This window comes from Pleurodeles waltl, chromosome 12, assembly GCF_031143425.1.
Source record: "Pleurodeles waltl isolate 20211129_DDA chromosome 12, aPleWal1.hap1.20221129, whole genome shotgun sequence".
In the NCBI taxonomy this organism is placed as follows: domain Eukaryota; kingdom Metazoa; phylum Chordata; class Amphibia; order Caudata; family Salamandridae; genus Pleurodeles; species Pleurodeles waltl.
Window position 1 is genome coordinate 683856590 of NC_090451.1, and position 21891 is coordinate 683878480.

The window sequence follows — 21891 nt, forward strand, 5'->3', positions numbered from 1 at the left end:
GATGCTGTATCTAATGTATCTGAATGGTGGGTTCTGAGCAGGTACTCGTGGGTATAAAGCTTCTCTGTCATGAGATTCTGATATTTAAATATTCCCTTGTATGTGCAGGATCTACGAAACACCATTTAAAAACATATCTGATAGAGACTTCTAGCTGCAGCTTCCTTACCTTAGAATTCCCTGGCGTCAGCTTAGAATCCGGAGTTTTTTCTGAACAGTACCCTGCGCGCGCCGTCGGGCGTCGTCGTTCAGATCCACGTGCGTCAACCAGCTCTGCGCGCGTCGTTGGAGCCGTCTATGATGTCACGTTGTCTATATAGATGCCGTCTCGGTGCGCGTACGTCAGTTCTTTTCCTTCCGCGCCGGTTAAGCGCAGTTCCGGAAAGAGCTACCCTTCTTCGACGGTTTGTCAAGGCTTTTTTGACTGTTTGAAGTAATGTTTTCTAGAAAGACAGGGTTAAGCCATGTGGTGCGTGTCATCGCACCATGTCGGTGATGGACCCGCACCATGTTTGTCTTTGGTGCCTGAAGAAGGACCACGATTCCACCTTGTGCTCCGACTGTCGGGCCATGGCGCCGAAGGCCTTGAGGGAGGGATCCTTCTAGCTTCTTGCGGCCCGACATTCGTCTTCAGTCGGCGCGACTCCGCGGAGGTCACGGTCCCGCAGTAGGAGGAGGTCGCGGCACCGCTCCCGGAGCCCCAAGTCCTCTTCCTCGCATTCAAGGTCATCCGAAGGTAAGAGGCACAAGAAGAAGAAGTCCAAGCAGACTTCGTCTTCGCCACGCCCGTCGGCCGACGAGGCGTCTAGGGATCGTCGAGGTTCCAAGCGCGGTTCCGCTGAGCTGTCGCCAGGGTCGACCCCGCGTCTTCCCCCGTTTCCGGGGACCAGATCGACCCCCGCTCACATAAAAAAAATTAACGAGGCCATGCGTCTCGTTTTTGAGTGGGCTGCACCCTCGGGTGGGTCTTCGGCCCTGTGGGGGTCAGCAGGGGCCCCTTCGATTCGACGCTGGCGGCTTCGGCCTCGGCACTGTTGGGGACCCCAGGATCCAATACTGGATCCGGACCGGCGCCGGTCCCTCACAGTCGACCTCCTTCGGCGCCAGGTCCGACGTTGACAATTCTGCCACCGGCGCCCACCGGTGGCAGCCCCATCCTTATTCCGGATGATCCGGAGCGGCGTCATACGATGTCGACTCCGACTTCGACTGAGCCAATTCGGCCCAGATCATTGTCTGAGCATTATTTAGATCAGCCAGACGCAGGAGAGGAATGGGAGGGGTCTGAGGACCCTTTAGAATGTGGATTACAACACACAGCATCTATATAGACAACATGACATCATGTGGATTACAACAGGACTGGAATGAGGATCTAGGGGAGGCCAGTGGACTGGACACGTCTCCAGATACTGGTATGCTCTCTCCTCCTACTGTGGCTACGGAGGAGGGTGCTTCTTTTGCTATAGTGGTACGTAGGGCAGCTGAGGTCTTGGACCTAGATTTGCCTACGGTGCCAGTCAGGACGAATATCCTGACAGAAGTGCTTCAGCCGGGGGTGACAACATCAGAGCCGATGTTGCCCTTCAATGAGGCTCCTATAGATGTTGTAGGAAGTTGGCTCTGTATGTACTATTTCAAAGTAAGGAATAGTATGCACAAGAGTCCAAGGGTTCCCCTTAGAGGTAAGATAGTGGCAAAAAGAGATAATTCTAATGCTCTATTTTGTGGTAGTGTGGTCGAGCAGTAGGCTTAGCAGAGGGTAGTGTTAAGCATTTGTTGTACACACACAGGCAATAAATGAGGAACACACACTCAGAGACAATTCCAGGCCAATAGGTTTTTGTATAGAAAAATATATTTTCTTAGTTTATTTTAAGAACCACAGGTTCAAGATTTACAAACAATACTTTAAATGAAAGGTACTTCACTTAGGAACTTTAGGAACTTTGAATTAGCAAAATAGCATATACAGTTTTCACATAAATGACATATAGCTATTTTAAAACTAGACACACTGCAATTTTAAACAGTTCCTGGGGGAGGTAAGTGTTTGTTAGTTTTTGCAGGTAAGTAAACCACCTACAGGGTTCAAAATTGGGTCCGAGATTGCCCACCGTTGGGGGTTCAGGGCAACCCCAAAGTCACCACACCAGCAGCTCAGGTCCTGTCAGGTGCAGAGGTCAAAGTGGTGCCCAAAACGCATAGGCTTCAATGGAGAAGGGGGTGCCCCGGTTCCAGTCTGCCAGCAGGTAAATACCTGCGTCTTCGGAGGGCAGACCAGGGGGGTTTTGTAGGGCACCGGGGGGGACACTAGTCAGCACAGAAAGTACACCCTCAGCGGCACGAGGGTGGCCCAGTCCAGTGTGCAAATAAGCGTTGGGTTCGCAATAGGTTTCAATGGGAGACCAAGGGGTCTCTTCAGAGATGCAGGCAAGGGGGGGCTCCTCGGGGTAGCCACCACCTGGGCAAGGGAGAGGGCCACCTGGGGGTCGCTCCTGCACTGGAGGTCGGATCCTTCAGGTCCTGGGGGCTGCGAATGCAGTTCCTTTACCAGGTGTTGGGTCTTTGAAGCAGGCAGTCGCGGTCAGGGGGAGCCTCGGGATTCCCTCTGCAGGCGTCGCTGTGGGGGTCCAGGGGGGGTCAACTCTGGCTACTCACGGTCTCGTAGTCGCCAGGGACTCCTCCCTGTGGTGTTTGTTCTCCACAAGTCGAACCGGGGGCGTCGGGTGCAGAGTGCAAAGTCTCACGCTTCCGGCAGGAAACGTGTGTTGGTTCAAAGTTGCTTCTTTGTTGCAAAGTTGCAGTCTTTGTGGAACAGAGCCGCTGTCCTCAGGAGTTCTTGGTCCTTCTAGATGCAGGGCAGTCCTCTGAGGCTTCAGAGGTCGCTGGTCCCTGTGGAGCGCGTCGCTGGAGCAGTGTCTTTAGAAGTGGGGGGACAGGCCGGTAGAGCTGGGGCCAAAGCAGTTGGTGTCTCCGTCTTCTCTGCAGGGTTTTTCAGCTCAGCAGTCCTTCTTCATCTTAGGTTGCAGGAATATATCTTGCTGTGTTCTGGGAGCCCCTAAATACAGAATTTAGGGGTGTGTTTAGGTCTGGCTACATCCTCTTTGTGCCTCCTCCCAGAGGGGAGGGGGGCACATTCCTATCCCTATTGGGGGAATCCTCCATCTGCAAGATGGAGGATTTCTAAAAGTCAGAGTCCCCTCAGCTCAGGACACCTTAGGGGCTGTCCTGACTGGCCAGTGACTCCTCCTTGTTTTTCTCATTATCTCCTCCGGCCTTGCCGCCAAAAGTGGGGCTGTGGCCGGAGGTGGCGGGCAACTCCACTAGCTGGAGTTCCCTGGGGTGCTGTAACAAAGCACCTTTGAGGCTCACCGCCAGGTGTTACAGTTCCTGCAGGGGGAGGTGAAAAGCATCTCCACCCAGTACAGGCTTTGTTACTAGCCACAGAGTGACAAAGGCACTCTCTCCATGTGGCCAGCAACATGTCTGGTGTGTGGCAGGCTGCTAAAACTAGTCAGCTTACCCGGGTAGTCGGTTAAGGTTTCAGGGGGCACCTCTAAGGTGCCCTCTGGGGTGTATGTTACAATAAAATGAACACTGGCATCAGTGTGCATTTATTGTGCTGAGAAGTTTGATACCAAACTTCACAGTTTTCAGTGTAGCCATTATGGTGCTGTGGAGTTCGTGCATGACAGACTCCCAGACTATATACTCTTATGGCTACCCTGCACTTACAATATCTAAGGTTTTGCTTAGACACTGTAGGGGCATAGTGCTCATGCACTTATGCCCTCACCTATGGTATAGTGCTCCCTGCCTTAGGGCTGTAGGCCTGCTAGAGGGGTGACTTATCTATACCTGTAGGCAGTGTGAGGTTGGCATGGCACCGTGAAGGGAGTGCCTTGTCGACTTAGTCTTTTTATCCCCACTAGCACACACAAGCTGGCAAGCAGTGTGTCTGTGCTGAGTGAGGGGTCCCCAGGGTGGCATAAGACATGCTGCAGCCCTTAGAGACCTTCCCTGGCATCAGGGCCCTTGGTACCGGGGGTACCAGTTAACAAGGGACTTACCTGGATGCCAGGGTGTGCCAATTGTGGAAACAAAAGTACAGGTTAGGAAAAGAACACTGGTGCTGGGGCCTGGTTAGCAGGCCTCAGCACACTTTCAACTCATAACTTGGCATCAGCAAAGGCAAAAAGTCAGGGGGTAACCATGCCAAGGAGGCATTTCCTTACAGATGTCCTTCTGGGTACGTGGTCCAACCCAGCACAGGGGCTCCTGTGAATAGGACGGTCGGCCACCGCCATAGACCCATTCCAAGCGACCCTAGTTTCCTGACACAACACCCCATTCCTGAGAGCTTGGTTGTCCAAGCTTCTACTTCCCGTGGTGCCTTCCCTTCTGCTCCCCCGGATAGGGAATCCAAGAGGCTGGATCAGCTTGGGAAGAAGATGTCTTCTTTCACCAGCCTGGCATTGAGGTCCGTAAACACCTCTTGCCTATTGGGCGGTTATTCCCATACTTTATGGGATACGGTGGCACATGTGCTGCCCCAGGTCCCGGAGGGTGTACGTGACACTCTCACCCAGGATGTCAAGGATGGGAGAGATGCAGCCAAGTTTACTATCCGGTGTGGTTTGGACACAACCGACTCGCTGGGCAGAGCGATTTCATCGTCAGTGGCCCTACGTCGCCATGCCTGGCTACGTTCTACTGGTTTCTCAGGGGATGTCCAGTCCCCCTTGATGGACATGCCCTCTGATGGCTCTCGCCTTTTTGGCGAAAAGGCAAACTCCGCGCTTGAGAGGTTCAAGGATTCTCGAGCCACGGCCAGATCCTTGTGCCTTTCAGCGCCAGCACAACAGCAGTCTGTCTTTCGCCCCTTTCAAGGCTTTGGAAGGGGCGTGGTACCACACCAGCCACAGTTCAGCCACCGTCCTCAGGCTTCACAACATCCCGGAAGAGGATGTGGTCATGGTACCATCAGACCCAGACGGTCTGGCCAGAGGTCGTCCGCCACACAGCCCCCCTCCACTGCGCCCAAGCCCTCCTAGTATGGTTCTGCAGGATCACATCCTCCCAGTTGGAGGAAGGATTCGTTTTCCTCTCCCTCACTGGCTTTCCATCACCACGGACAAGTGGGTCGTGCAGATCACACGGAAGGGCTACTCCCTTCCCTTCCAGTCTTTCCCTCCTTCTATCCCTCCGACAAAGGAATGGCTGATGGAGGACCATCTAGCTTTGCTCCGCGAGGAAGTTACGGCTCTCTTGGCCAAGGGAGCCATAGAAAGAGTCCTGATATCAGAAGTAGGCAGTGGTTGTTATTCCCTCTACTTTCTGATTCCCAAAAAGAACAAAGGCCTTCGCCCTATCTTGGATTTAAGGGACGTCAATCTCTTCCTCAAGAAGGAGAAATTCAGGATGCTCACTCTTGCTCAGGTTTTGTCTGCCCTAGACCAAGGAGACTAGATGGTAGTGTTGGATTTGCAGGATGCGTATTTTCACATTCCTATCCTGCCAGCCCACAGGCGTTACCTGCGGTTCAAGGTGGGCCACAAGCACTTTCAGTTTACCGTGCTTCCTGTCGGTCTCACCAGTGCCCCTCCGGTGTTCACAAAGGCAATGGCGGTGGTGGCAGCTCATCTGTTCAGGTCAGGGATTTCAGTCTTCCCCTACCTGGACGATTGGCTGTTGAAGGCTTCTACGCCCCAGGCTCTCGTCACCCACCTCCAGATGACGGCGGACCTCCTGCATTTGCTGGGGTTCACTATAAATGTGCCGAAGACACACCTGATTCCCTCTCAGAAGCTCACTTTCATCAGAGCTATTCTGGACACAGTGCAGTATCGGGCTTATCCTCCCGAACAGGGGGTCCAGGATATTCAGGTTATGATACCGATGTTTCGGCCTCTATCCTGGATTTCGGTGAGACAGACTCTGAGGCTGTTAGGACTCATGGCTTTCTGCATCCTATTGGTCAAGCATGCCAGATGGCGCATGAGGGCTCTGCAGTGGGACCTGAAGTTCCAATGGGCACAGCATCAGGGAAATCTTACCGACGTGGTTCAGATCTCGGAGGGGACTGCAAAAGATCTGCAGTGGTGGTTAGTGAACTGCGATTGGGTCAAAGGCAGACTCCTCTCCCTTCCCCAACCAGATCTCACAGTAGTGACAGATGCGTCACTTCTGGGATGGGGCAGCCTTCTGGGGGAGGTGGAGATCAGAGGTCACTGGTCTCCGGCGGAATCTGGGCTCCACATCAACTTGCTGGAGCTTTGGGCGATCCTGCTAGCATTATAAGCATATCTTCCTGTTGTGAAAGGGAAGGTGGTGCAGGTGTTCACGGACAACACTACCGCAATGTGGTACTGCAACAAACAGGGCGGTGTGGGGTCGTGGACCCTTTGTCAAGAAGGTTTACGTTTCTGGACATGGCTGGAACAGCAGGGCATGACCCTGGTGGTTCAACACCTGGCAGGTTCTCTGAACGCTAGAGCAGATGAGCTCAGCCGAAAATGCTTAGAGGATCACAAATGATGTCTCCATCCGGAGGTGGCGCAAGGACTCTTTCAGCAGTGGGGAGAGCCTTGGTTAGATCTGTTCCCCTCTGTAGAGAACGCGCAATGTCAGCAGTTTTGCGCGTTGGAGTTTCCAAGGGGGCTATCGCTAGGCGGCGCTTTTCATCGCGAGTGGAGTTCAGGCCTCCTGTACGCCTTTCCGCCTATACCACTTCTGCCCAGAGTTCTCAAGAAAATCAAGAACGACCGGGCCCAAGTAATCCTAGTGGCTCCTGATTGGGCATGGAGAGTTTGGTATCCAGAGCTTCGCAAAATGAGCATCGGTCCTCCAATCAGGCTGCATCTTCGGGAGGATCTTCTGTCGCAGCAGCAGGGGAAGGTTCTCCACCCGAACCTGTCAACTCTGCGCCTTCAAGCGTGGAGATTGAGCGGCGACAGTTGATGGTTTATGACCTCCCTTCCGAGCTCTGTGATGTCTTTCTGGCAGCCAGGCGTCCCTCTACTAAGTCGATCTACGCCTGCCGTTGGAAACATTTTGTTTCATATTGTCCAGAGAGGTCTATTGATCCTCTTTCTTCTTCTCTGTCTAACATCCTTTTGTTTATATTGTCTCTCGCCCAGCAGGGTTCCTCCTTAGGGACTCTCAAGGGCTATCTTGCAGCCTTATCTGCTTTTCTTCAGTTGCCCGATCAACCATCTCTGTTTAAATCACCTATAGTACAGAGGCTTTTGAAAGGGCTTGTGCATCTGTTCCTGCCTGTGCCTTTCGTTATGCCCCAGTGGGATCTTAATCTGGTTCTTACCTTCCTTATGTGTGCTCCCTTCGAGCCCTTGCATAACTGTCCTCTCCGGCTGCTCACTATTAAAACAGTATTTTTGGTGGCAATTACATCTGCCAGGAGAGTGAGTGAGCTGCAGGCTTGATCTTCAAAGCCACCGTATCTCACGATATACCCTGACAAGGTGGTGACCACTTTCCATCTGGGTCAAAATATCACCCTGCCCACCTTCTTTGCACCACCGCATCCCTCAACGGAAGAGGAGCGTCTCCATCGGCTGGACCCAAAAAGAGCCTTATCGTTCTACCTTGACTGCACTAAAGAGTTCCGGGTGGACGACCAACTCTTTGTGGGGTACGTTGGTGCAAAGAAGGGTCGGGCGTTGCAGAAACGATCCATTTCGTGCTGGGTCGTTCTCTGTATAAAAATCTGCTATGCTTTGGCAAAGAAGCAGCCTCCCGAGGGCTTGAGAGCTCATTCTACTAGGGGGAAAGCTGCTACCACTGCGTTAGCACGTGGTACCGGTGGTGGACATCTGTCAGGCTGCAACGTGGGCTTCTTTGCACACGTTTGCAAAACACTACTGCCTGGATAGCCCGGTCAGAAGAGAGGGGCATTTTGCCCGTTCTGTTTTGCAGAACTTCCTAGTGTAAAAATCTCCTTCAGACCCACCGCCAGGGGTTTTAGCTTGGGTATCTATTCTAAGGTAAGGAAGCTGCAGCTAGAAGTCTCTATCAGATGAACAAGTTACTTACCTTCTGTAACGAGGTAGCTGGTAGAGACTCTATCTAGCTGTAGGTTCCTTACACCCACCCAAGCCTCCCCGCTCTGCGGACATTTTTCATACAGATATATATATATATATATTTATATATATATTTATATATATACATATGTGTATATATATAATTTTGGCATTTTTGCCTTTCTTAAAGGCATGAAATAATTTTTACTTCAAACAATCAGAGGTAAAATCCATAACTGTTGGTTCTTCCATGACTCTGCGTTTCTGTCGTGGAAAGTTGTGGAAAAGAACTGACGTACGCGCACCAAGACGGCGTCTATATAGACAACCGTGACATCATAGACGGCTCCAGTGACGCTGACGACGCATGCGGGGCTGGTCGACGCACGCGGATACGAACGATGTCGCCCGATGGCGCGCGCAGGGTACTGCTGAGACAAAACTCCGGATTCGAAGCTGACGCCAGGGAATTCTAAGGTAAGGAATCTGCAGCTAGATAGAGTGTCTACCAGCTACCTTGTTACCGAAGGTAAGTAACTTGTCCTTTAAGTGAAAAACATCACAATATTTTTCAATGCTGTTGGTTTCTAGGTTTAAACAGTAGTCTCTATTAGCCAAATTAAAACTCTATATGTTTGGCTGAAAACACCACTTCACAACCCCTTATTAAAACCCCAATGTGAGGAAATTTGTTTAATATTTGGTATGGTTATGCAGCCTCACTGTGTAATAAACTTGCAAACCTGTCTTTGGTCTAGTCGGTCTCATTTCCAAAAGCTTAGCTCAACCCTGATTAGATTTGGCATCAAGCAGTCAGGCTTTGTCAGTTAAACAAGTGCCAAGTATTTAGAAATACCAAAACAGTTGAGTAAGGGAGAAGCACCACACAAAGAAAATCTGACCCCAATTTATAAAAAATAGATTTTATTTTTAGGAGTTTTTAGACACCAAAACGAACAAAATCCACTTGAGAGTTTGGTTCTGGAAAAATAAATAATAAGCAAAACATTAAATTATTGCTTTTCATTCAAATTAAGCTTGTTTGCCAGTTACCTCACAGTCAAAGCAGTCTCCAGTTCAGTTCCAGGCTCTGTGAGCAAACAGCACAGACTATAATGGAGTGGTCCTGATGTAGGATGCTGATGATGCTGATCCTGTGACTGAGGTCTTCTTATAGCTTTAACAGGAAGTTAGGCAACTGACTGTTGGAGTCATTCCTTATGTCTGAGGCTTAGGCACAACTTTTCCTCGAACAGGGTACCACAGGTCTCTCTTTACTAGCCCAAGAAGAAGCAGGTGCAGTCCAGTCTTGGTGCATCATTATGCTGGGTCCAGGAAACATCAGGGCAGTTCTTTTTCAGTCTGCTCTTCTGTACAGGAGTGATGCGAGGTATTTATGCCAGGGCTGTCACTTTCATTTCCAGAACTTGCCCTGAGGGATGAGAAAGGGAATAACAGGTCCCCTCTCACCTGATGACAACTTCCTGTCATATGTGACATATGGTTATCCCAGAATGGAATATTCTACCCACTCCAAAGATGAGAGCACCCCTCTCTCGGTGTGTGGAGCTTGGTATTCCACCCTAGAGGTGTGACTACCTAAGGGTTACATGGCCACCGGAAAACTAGTTTGGCAACTTTCTCCAGTATTGGTGTATTTTTCATAGATTTACATACTTGAATCATTCCCCGTCGTCTAAGTGGGAGTCCCAACGTAGAAAGCAGCAGAGTACAATATGCATAGACGTCAATGTTAAAGACATTCAAGGGTATAGCTTAGTTAGTATCATTGAAAATGACCCAAAGTCCATTAAGTCAGGTGACAACACTCTTTAGAACCCTCACCACAAAGGTTCCTCATATTTTCTATTGCATGTTTTGTCATGGGAGTCTCTCTGAGCTCTGCTCAGTTTATCCTTCAGAACAGCTACTTTTGGAAAGAGTCTTCTCAGATCAGATATAATTTCATCATATATCAACTTAGATTTCACAGACCATGTCAGAATATCCTAAAAAGTCATATTTCTTTACTGCACGTCTTGTTATTGGAGTCTCTCTGAGCTCTGCTCAGTTTATTCTTCAGAACACCTACTTTTGGAAAGAGTCTTCTCAGATCAGATGTAATCTTCGTCATATATCAACTTAGATTTCACAGACCATGTCAAAATATCCTAAAAAGGTTTTATTTAGGCCAAGTAATAGCTGTGGCAAAAAGAGATTACATTTAGATGACCCTCATAAGGAGTGTATTTACTGTCTCAACCCAGAGCACAAAGATAAAGATGGTAAGATCTGCCATATATTCTCCCGGAAAACCCTGAAGGACAGGGAGGAAATATTACTCTTGTGGTTACAGAGACTTAAATCAAGGGAAAACATAGTCTCTGAGGAAGACAGTGATGACTCTTCAAAGACTGAAAAATCCAGCAGGAGAGAAGGATCACAAGAAGACGAGCCTTCAGTACAACCCATAAAGGCCCTTAAAAAGTCTCACCATTTACAAAGTAAAAACCTGAGGAGATAGGTCCAAAGACGACAGAGGATTCCTTTAAGGTCTCCTCAGAGCCTTGAACACCCGCAGTGAAGGATGTTTCCCTAAAAAAAAATGTCAAAATAACTTCCTTTGCCAAAAGGTATGTCTGTTGAAAAATGTAATTGTGTAGGAGGCTGGCCTGATTTGTAGTGGGTACCTGTGGTACTTACACTTATACCAGGGCCAGTTATCCCTTATTAGTGAAATGTAGGCAGTGTATAGAAGCCAGACTTTCTAAAGGTAGCTGTGGATGAGCAGCCAAGGCTTATCTAGGATACATGCAAAGCTCATGCAATACCACCGTAGTCACACAGTACTCACACACATGAAAGAAAATACTCACTGTTACAGAAATAAAGATACTTTATTTGGGTGACACACATGCCAAAAATACCATAGAGACTATACTCCCTTAGGAGGTAAGTAATACGCAAACTATATACACTAGTATGCAGAAATAGGCATAAAACAGTTAGGAAACAGTGCAATTAGTGAAAATCACAATAGTTAGAAATGGGCCAGGGGGAAGCACAAACCATATACTAAGAAAGTGGAATGCGAACGTCGGTTTCCCACCTAGGCAAGTGTAGTGTGTAGAGGGGAGCTGGGAGTACTAGACAACCCCATAGGTAAGTACTAGAACCCACCCCAGTGACCAGGAAAGCATGAGTAAATCACAGTAACTTTCCCAGAACAAACACAGAAACGATGCAAAACCCAGAAGAGACTGCAAGACACCAACAGTGGATTCCTGGACAAGAAGACCTCTGGAAGAAGGGGACCAAGTCCAAGAAGCACAGAAGAGTCCAGGAAGAACAGGAGCCCCTGCTAACGCAGATGAAGGTGCAAAGGACGAAGCACCGGTGATGAACAGTCAGTACTGCACCCAAGAAGACGAAGTCAGGTGCCTGGAGGATGCAAGTGATGTCCCACACCGTATGGAGGATTGCAGTCGGGTTTGCGTTGTCAGAGTCCGCCAACAAGCCTTGGCACACACAAAACTTGCAGTTAGTGGAAAATGGCGCTGTCCGGGACCAGGAAGGACCCAGGTAGGCTCTACCCAGGAGAGGGAGTCAGAAGGGGCCATCAGCCACTCAGAGAGCCCACAGAAGACCAGGCAGCGCACACAGGAGTCCCACAGCCCGGGGACAAGGAAGTTGCAAAAGAGGCCCATGCAGCACTATGACAAAGGCCCCCACGTTGCCGTGGAACCACTACAGGATGCACAAAGAACTTAGAGGAAGGATGCCAACAATCCTTGGAAGCTGCAAACCATGTGGTGCACAGGGGTACTGTCTTGCGTGGGGAGGCAAGCTCTTACCTCCACCAAAGTTGGACAGTTGGAAGAGAGGACCGTCGGGATCACTTCAGTCCACCACCCGTGATGCAGGATCCACACAGCTCAGCAGGAGAGGGGATCTACGCAGCCGGTTGTTGTTGCAGTTGGTGCCTGCAGAAGCAGAGGAGTGACTCCTTTATCCCATGGGAGATTCTTTCACCCTTCTGATGCAGGCTGAAGATGGGCTGTCTTCAGAGGATGCACGACCGAGAAACAGTTGCAGTTGCCAGAGAAACAATGTTGCAGAATGCGTATTGCTTCTTTGTTGCAGCTTGTAGAGTTCCTGGAGGGTCCAGATGCAGTTTCTTCAGAGAGAAGTCAAAGTGGAGGATGCAAAGGATTCTTGCTGGAGTCTTGCAATCCGAATCTGAGGAACCACCCAAAGGAGAGTCCCTAAATAGCCCTAAAAAGGTAGGTACCTATCAGGGGAGGGCTCTGACGTCTCCTGTTGGCACTGGCCACTCAGATGCTCTCAGAGTTCCCTGCCAACCTTGAATCCAAGATGGCAAAACCCAGGGACTCTCTCGGGGAGCTCTGAGCACCACCCCTGGGGTTGTGATGGACAGCAGAGTGGTCACTCCCCTTTACTTTGTCCCGTTTCGCGCCAGAGCAGGGACTACGGGTCCCTGAACCGGTGTACACTGGATTATGCAAGGAGGGCACCAAATGTGTTCTTCAAAGCATTTCCAGTGGCTTGGAGAGCCTACCCCTCCCAAGCCTGTAACACCTATTTCCAAAGGGAGAGGGTGTAACTCCCCTCTCCCAAAGGAAATCCTTTGTTCTGCCTTCCTGGGCTCGAGCTTTTCAAGAAAAAGCAGGGCAGAAACCTGTCTGTGAGGTGGCAGCAGCTGGGGCTGCCTGGAAAATCTCAGAAGGCTGTGATGGCAGTACTAGTGGTTCTCCAAGGATCCCCCAGAGTGCATTGGATCATACAACCAGTGCTTGCAAAAGCATGGGGGTATGATTCCTGCACGGTTTATACCAAACAGGCCTATGTTCCGAATTACCATTATGTTAGCTATGTCTAGTTCACGCGTAAAATAGCGTTCCCGCCCTCTTGAAGTCTGGGAAAATGGTCCTGAAGGTCGTGGGGGCACCTCTGCTAGTGCAGGGGTGCCCTCACACATAGGTACTTTGCGCCCTGCCCTCAGGGCTGAAGGGCCTACTATAGGGGTGACTTATAAGTTACCTGGTGCAGTGTAAATGGCAGTGAAAGGGTGCTTGTACCTTTTCACGCAGGCTGCAATGGCCGTCCTGCAGAAGCCTTTGCATGGGCTCCCTATAGGTGGCAAGATATATGCTGCAGCCCATAGGAATCCCCTGGAACCCCAATGCCCTGGGAACCTAGGTACCATATACTAGGAACATATAAGGGGGCACCACTATACCAATTGAGAGCGAAATACAGAGTTTTGGGAAAGAGAGCATAATCACTGGGGTCCTGGTTAGCAGGATACCAGTGAACACAGTCAAGCACACAGACATCAGGCAAAGAATGGGGGTAACCATGCCAAGAAAGAGGGTATTTTCTTACACATCGTATACAACACCATCGACGACTTACACCACCATGACATTTTGTTTACTGCTGCTGATAATTTCCTCGTCTCCACTAGCGTCAACAACAGTAATCTCACATAAATTAACGTTGACGGCTCTGAAAGCGAAGAAAACCCCTATCTCGCTGACAACAAAAAAATCACCAAGAGATCATCGATGACGAGACCACCACTGTTGACTGACTCGTCGACGGGCAAACCATCAACACCAGCTCCATCACTGTTGACGACAGCCTCATCAACAAGGGCACGGTTGACGAAGGCACCATTGATGACACCAACGTCGATGAAGACAACGTTAACTACCACACCGTCGATGACGATTTCCTCAATGAACATAACTGTCACTACTGACTCAATAAGAAAACCACAGTGAGTGACAAAAACAACTAAGTCACCGTCGATGGAGACATAAAAAGGCACCTCTAACACTTTTAATGCCTACTGCAAGCTTGTAACACTCTGGAACATCTCCAAAAAAAAATTATACTTCAAGAACACTCTTCTCCTAGCAAAATTACTCCATTTCCGCCAAAGCATCTCCTAGATGAGGACTCAGAAGAGGAAGTTATTTTTTGGAGTTGCTCACTGCCCTTCAGAACTGCGTGTTAAATTTCAAGTGAGGAGGAAGATGATGACCATTACTATTAGGATGACTCATAACTGGGTGAACAGGCACAAGAACAATATCAAGTCTTTCTGATGGATACAACTACCTGTGGATTCCTCACCTAATGAATACTCCCATTGCGCCAGCACTCGACGGAAATCTTCTTCCTAGCTTCTGCACGTCGACGAGGACGTCACATTTGCCCACGCGACGCCGTCTGACGTCATATAGGCAATAAGAGGTCCATGCCGACGTCAGTTCCCTTTTTTCCGTGCCATTCGAAACGGTTATCTTCGAGGGAGCTACTGTTGCTGTTTGACAGTTACAGTGTGTTTTTTGGCTGTGTTTTTTCTCTGAGATTACAATGTCGCAGAGGAAGTCAGGTTTTAAGCCCTGTGTGAGTGTGGGGGCAAAATGTCGGTAACGGACCCACATTCCGACTGTTTGTGGTGTCTAAGTTCCGATCATGATGTTGGCAGGTGTGATTCATGTCAGCATATGAATCCGAAGGCCCTGAAAGAGCGCGAGGCCAAGCTTTTTATGGCGAAGTCGAAAAAGAAGAGTCACCATTGAAAATCCTCGTCACCGAAATCTCATTGGCGTCATCGGGACTCCCGGCGTCGTCGAGAATCACGGCGCTGGTCGAGTAAAGAGAGGTCTCAGTCGAGGTCGCCATCGACACGGCGTCGGAAGACTTGGGAGGTCAGTCCCACAGTCACTCCCCATCCGTCGACGCCGTTGCCTTCTCCAGCCTCACCGACTTCGCCCGGGTCTTCGGGCCAACCGCCTTCAGTGTTTGAGGTTCCACAGCCTCAAATGTTTTCTCCGACGTTACAGACGTCGAGGACGGCGTCGGTGTCGCCTTCGATCCAGTCACCCCAGTACCTGGCTTTTCCGGCCCCTGGAGCCGATAATACCGCATTTTTAAATGCAATGTTCTCCATCTTTCAGCAGATGGCTCCAGGTGGTGCACCGGCTGGGCCTTCGGGCCCTTTGGCTTTTAACATGGGTGCTCCGTCTACGCTGCGACCAGCACCCTTTATGCCCTTTCTCCCCCTGGGGAACGTGGGCTCGGCGCCGGTGTTGGCTCCGGTGGCTCCAGAGACTTCGGCTCCGAGAGTTTCGGCTCCAGCGGCTTCGGGGTTTCGTCCAGTGACGCCGTCTAGGCCTTCTACGACTCCGAAGCAGTCTTCTCTCCATCCGACTCCTGGTTCGGCGCCGAAGGTACCTGTGGCGCCTGTAGACCCGACGTCGGACGGATCCGGAGATCGTTCTTCGACATCTGCTGATGACATGTAGACACCGAGGATTGAGGAGAGGCTGCACTCGAGGAGGCTTGCTCTCCGTCTCCTGGAAGAACAGGAGTATCAGCAGAACCTGGAGGAAGGAGAGATTGAGGACTCTCGTGAGGGTCTCCATGGGCTGGACACGGCTAGTGGCCTAGATACTTCCCCTGAGTGGGACTTGTCATCTCCTCGGGAGTATACGGAAGAGGCAGCCACTTTTCATGCTGTTACAAGGAAGGCAGCTAACTTCTTGGAACTGCCTTTGCCGGAGACTGAGGCGAAGCAGAATCTGTTGACAGAGGTGTTGCACATGGCCTCTACATCAGCGGAACCACTTTTGCCGTTCAACGAGGCGCTGCTGGAACCTGTTTTGGAGGTCTGGAAGCAGCCGGTGTCTTCTCCAGCTGTCGATAGGTCTGTGGCTAGGAGATATCGGGCTGCACCGGCTGACCCTGGCTTTCTTACCAGACATCCAACACCTAAAAGCTTGGTGGTCCAGGCTTCCTGCTCTGCAAGATCTGCGCCTGGGTCTTTTCCATCTGTGCCATCGGATAGAGACTCCAAGAAGATGGACATGGCATCCAAAAAGGTGTTCTCGTCATGTAGCATGGCATTAAAGTCCACCAATGCTACGTGTATTTTAGGGAGGTACATTTATGCTCTGATGGACAAAATTACATCTACGCATACGGAGGTCCCTCAAGGGCTATTGAATCTGGTATCGGACGCTCAAGCTGCTGCAACTCAGGTTATCCAATCTGGGTTGGATACAACTGACTCTGTGGCTAGAGCAATGGGTACTGCTGTAGTTACGAGGAGGCAGGCTTGGCTTCGTAACTCAGGGTCTTCATCGGATGTACAGTCGACCCTGCTAGACCTCCCTTTTGATGGGGACAAGCTCTTTGGTGCCAAGGCAGATTCGGCCTTGGAGAGGTTTAAGGAGAGCAGGGCCACGGCCAAGTCGCTAGGATTGCAAGCCACTTCTTCTGCCTCCTCCAGATTTTTTAGGAGGTTTCGAGGATTTGGTCGTGGCTCCTCCTCCTCCTCCTCCTTTCGGGGGAAATTCCAGCAGCCTACCTCCTCTCTCTCCTATAGGTCTTTCAGAGGGAGGGGTAGGGTCCGAACCAGGGGAGCCTCTCAACAGCACTCTGCCTCTTCCTCTTCCTCTGGAGGGGTGCAGCAGGGGAAGCAGCCTTAGGCTTCCACCAATTCCCACTCACTCTTCTCCTGTAGGGGGGAGGTTACTGTATTTTCTCCACAAGTGGGAGGTCATCACATCAGACTCCTGGGTTACCAGCATTGTGGGAAAAGGCTGCACCCTTCCCTTTCGGGAGTTTCCGCCCCCCATCCCGCCCCGCCCATCTTATTGTTCAGAAGAACACCTCCTGTTATTAGAACAGGAGGTTCAAGTCCTCCTTTCAAAGGGCGCGGTAGATTTGGTTCAGGGTTGTTACTCGAGATACTTCCTGATTCCCAAGAAGGATGGTCGGTTGAGACCAATCCTGGACCTGAGGATTTTGAATTGGTTCCTCAAACAGGAAAAGTTCAAGATGCTGACCCTAGCTCAGGTGCTTTTGGCGTTGAACAAGGGAGACTGGATGGTGTCTGTCGACTTGCAGGATGCTTACTTTCATATCCCGATACTCAAGTCGCACAGGAAGTATCTCCGGTTTGTGGTGGGGTCGCAGCACTATCAGTTTGCGGTCCTCCCGTTTGGTCTTACTTCAGCACCTCGAGTCTTCACGAAGGTGATGTCGGTGGTTGCGGCAGAGCTCAGAAGGAAGGGGATAGCAGTATTCCCGTACCTGGACGACTGGTTGATCAAAGCCAAGTCCCCGGAGCTTGTGTTGCATCATCTGCAGTCGACAACCCAGTTGTTGTTCGACCTGGGCTTTTCGGTGAACGTGCCCAAATCTCACCTAGAGCCCTCTCAGCGCCTCCTGTTCATAGGGGCAGTACTGGTTACAACATTGAATCGAGCCTTTCCTCCGCCTCAGCGGATTCAAGACATTCAGGCGTTGGTTCCAATGTTTCAAAGTGGAGCGGTCATTCCAGTCCTCAAGGTCCTACGTCTGCTCGGTCTGTTTGCCTCCTGCATACTGTTGGTCACGCATGCTCGCTGGCACATGAGGGCTCTTCAGTGGTGCCTCCGAGGGCAGTGGTCTCAACACAAAGGAGATGTCGAAGGTTCTGTAAAGATCTCCAGAGATGCTGCCACGGATTTGAAGTGGTGGATTGTGGGCGACAATCTTTCCCGGGGAAGGCCGTTCACGCAGCCTCCACCAGTGACCACGGTCATAACGGATGCTTCCACTCTAGGGTGGGGAGCTCATCTGGGGGACCTGGAGATCAAAGGGCTTTGGTCTCCAGAGGAACAGATGTTTCATATCAATCTGTTGGAGTTACGGGCTGTATGTTTGGCTCTCAAGGCCTTCCTCCCATCCCTTCGCGGTCAGTCGGTTCAGGTCCTAACGGACAATACTACTGCGATGTGGTATATAAACAAACAGGGAGGAGTGGGGTCGTACATTCTCTGCAGAGAAGCTCTTCGGCTATGGTCCTGGGCAAAGGACCATCAGATTTGTTTGGTAGCAAATCATCTGGCCGGAGTCTTGAATGTAAGTGCGGACAGTCTCAGTCGACATTTCTCGGCCGACCACGAGTGGCGTCTCCATCCAGATCAAGTCTGTCTAATCTTCCAGATGTGGGGGTTTCCTCGGATAGATCTGTTTGCCACCCGCGAAAACTCGCACTGCCCGTTATTCTGCAGCCTCCAGTATCCGGTGCAAGGAGCGTTGGGGGACGCGTTTCAGAGAACCTGGTGCGACCAGTTGCTTTACGCGTTTCCCCCCATACCCTTGATTCCTCGAGTGTTGAGGAAAATTCGCCAAGACCGGGCCCAAGTAATCTTAATTGCTCCGGATTGGCCAAGGAGGGGCCAAGGAGGGGGTGGTATTCCGACCTTCTCCAACTTTCACTGTGCCCTCCGCTCCGTCTCCCTCTCAGGGCAGACCTCCTCTCGCAGTCGCAGGGGCAGGTTTTATACCCCAACCTCCAGAGCCTGCACCTTCATGCCTGGAGATTGAGCGGGGCAACCTGAGTTCCTTTTCTCTCCCGCCTGATGTAGTGGATGTTATCTTAGCGGCCAGGCGACACTCCACTAAATCTATCTACACTAATAGGTGGTCTAAATTTGTGGTATGGTGTGGAGAGAGGCAGATTGATCCCTTACGTGCTCATTTGTCGGATGTTTTATCTTTTGCTTTGTCTTTAGCACAGAGGGGTTGTGCAGTGGCTACTGTTAAGGGTTACTTGTCTGCCTTGTCAGCCTTTATTTGTCTTCCAGACCAGCCTTCGTTATTTAAATCTCCTATAGTACTTAGATTCTTGAAGGGCCTTATGAATAAATTTCCTCCAAATCCTTTCGTTATGCCTCAATGGGATTTGTCCTTGGTCCTAACTTTCCTTATGGGGTCACCTTTTGAGCCTATGCATTCTTGCCCCATAAGATTATTAGTTCTTTTCCTGGTTGCTATAACATCTGCAAGGAGAGTGAGTGAGTTGCAGGCTCTATCGGTAAAACCCCCTTATACAACTTTTTATGGGGATAAGGTGGTGTTGAGGACCAAGGCTGCTTTCCTTCCGAAGGTTGTTTCACCCTTTCATTTGGCTCAGACAATTACTCTTTCCACGTTTAATCCTCCGCCTCATCCTTCAAAGGAAGAAGAGAGACTACACTGCTTGGACCCAAAGAGGGCGTTAAGCTTTTACATAGACAGGACAAAGGATTTCAGGCTGGAGGATCAGCTTTTCATCGATTACGTGGGAAAGAGGAGAGGAAAGGCAGTCCACAAGAGAACACTCTCCGGGTGGGTTGTTCTTTGCATTAAAATGTGTTACTCTTTAGCAAAGAAGGATCCCCCTGATGGTATAAGAGCTCATTCCACCAGAGCTAAGTCGGCCTCCTCGGCCTTGGCTAGAGGTGTTCCTGTGGTCGACATCTGCAAGGCCGCAACTTGGTCGTCCCTTCATACTTTTGCGAAACATTACTGCTTGGACTCTGAGGTCAGAAGGGACGGCCATTTTGCACGGTCGGTGCTGCAGGATTTCTTGGTTTGACCATTCAGGCACCCACCACCGAGTGCGGTACTGCTTTGGGACTCTATTCATTAGGTGAGGAATCCACAGGTATTTGTATCCATCAGAAGAACGAGTTACTTACCTTAGGTAACGACTTTTCTGGTGGATACATTAGCTACCTGTGGATTCCTCACGGTCCCACCCGCCTCCCCGTTGCCTGTTTGGTCTAACCAAGTAATTCTTGAGTGTGCTCCTCTTGGTTTTGAGGATTGGTATATATCATGTATATATGCTTATGTGTATATATATATATATATATATATATATTTATATATAGTTCATATATTTATTTACTTGTTAAAAAAAATAAAAAATAAATTGGTAGATCGACTTTTCAGAATGATGTATTTGTTTGAAATGTCATTAAATATTGCTATGGTTCTTTCATCTCAATGGATTATTATTCTCAGGCACGTAAAAAATGTTGGTACTGACGTCGGCGAGGACCTCTTATTGCCTGAATGACGTCAGACGGCGTCGCGTGGGCAAATGTGACGTCCTCGTCGACCTGCAGAAGCTAGGAAGAAGATTTCCGTCGAGTGCTGGTGCAATGGGAGTATTCATTAGGTGAGGAATCCACAGGTAGCTAATATATCCACCAGAAAAGTCGTTACCGAAGGTAAGTAACTCGTTCATTCTCCCCAAAATCTGCAGGAGCAATTCAGATGCCACAAGAGTTGATATCCAATCTTCATGATATGCTCAGAGAGTGTTATGAGCAATACCTGAACCTGCTCCATCTGCACCTCCTTTCCATCTTTAAACACCCATAAGATCTCCACATCAAATGCCACTGGCTCGTCCCACCACACTTCCTCTATCATTACCTCCCCTGTCAACACTACCATTGGGAGATCCACCAGCAGATGACCCTGACACCTCAAAGGGGGATCAAGAGGAAGCAGGGGAGATAAGAGACCAGGCTTCAACAGCTGCTGAGTGGGATGATTACGTAATACACACACCATCTCCACCTCTGTCAACTCCAGTTGTCTCACCACCCAACAATATAGGTGGCTTTCATAATGTTATGGAACGAGCAGCAAAGCGCTTTTAATTGCCCTTATGCACCAAACAGGCTGACTGTTTCCTGAATGATTTTAAGGAGCCCATGAAGAAGTCGTTAAAAGCAATACCCATAATAGACTTCATATGGCAAGAGGGTATTCGTACTATGAAAAATCCAGCTACTGTATCAGGAATCATGCCCACACTGGATAAGAAATATGAAGCACCAGATGATGCACCAACATGCCTAATGGGTCATCCCAAACTAGACCCTGTGATCAGTCAAGCAACTCAAGGGCATTCGAAGAGCCCTTCCACACCAATGCCGAGATCACCCTCTCTGACCAATTGCAGAACATACTGCTAAATATCCTAGAATGGATCAAATATTGCAAAGTCATCTTTTCCATTCACCTGACATCATCTTTCAGTCAGATCCACTTGCCAAGGTTAAGGGATAGGGTGTTCACTGCTCAGAAACTGAAGGCTTATTGTGACCCAAACTTTGCCTTACTTTCATGGCTGCCTAGTTCTGGTGGCTAAAATCTAACACTCCATCTACACATGCACTTAGCAGGTAGCCGTGGCACTGTTGGATCTTGCCTGTCGCCCTATCTGGCCACAGTGGCTCTGATACTTTGCACATCAAGGTCAAACTTACTTCCACTTTTTGCAGTGCTTGGGCTTGGGTTTTGTGTTCTTTGTGAACATTCTAATATCCTATATGATACCATTAAGGATTCTGCTCATAAGGGCATTCCTACACATGTAGCTGGCCAGTGCCTTCCCTCACCCAGAAAATTTAACAAAAAGAGTAATATCTTTTAAGGAGCCTCTAAGCCACTTTCTAGGATACAGCCTCTTGGCTCTTCCAGTGACTTTTATTACCACATGCTTCGTGCAGAGAGGCAGTATATTAATCCAAACTGCACATGAGAATTCTGCAGCTGTAACTGGTTAAGTTATTGGACCTCCAGGGCCATTCATCCATCTCAGATGACATCTTTGAGGTGAGGAACCCATGCTCTAAACCCTTCGGTGGTGAGAACCTCTCACCCACTGTATATTGATCTTTATCACAACAGATTAATCCAAGTACAAGTGGATTCCCTTAGAGTGCTGACCTGCCCATAAGAAGTCTACATCGAAGATCCAATATATCCCTTGTCATACATTTATCAGAGGTGAATGTAATTTTCATAACTTTAAAGGTTTCCCTCTGTTATGTACAATTTGCCTAGTGTAACCAGTAATTAATAAGAGTTTTGAAAGGAAGTCAATTATAGCATTTTTGGGATCTGAGGTTTACAAGGATTGCGATACAAACCTAATTGGCTTTTTTCTAGAAACACATGAGTTTCATTGTGCTAT

General features: G+C 49.5%; 1 protein-coding gene across 1 annotated transcript in view; it reads left to right on the forward strand.

Annotated features, from left to right (window-relative positions):
* The window catches only part of DNAH2 (dynein axonemal heavy chain 2), a 1666550-nt gene that overhangs the window by 966306 nt on the left and 678353 nt on the right, over positions 1-21891 (forward strand). The window lies entirely within an intron of this gene.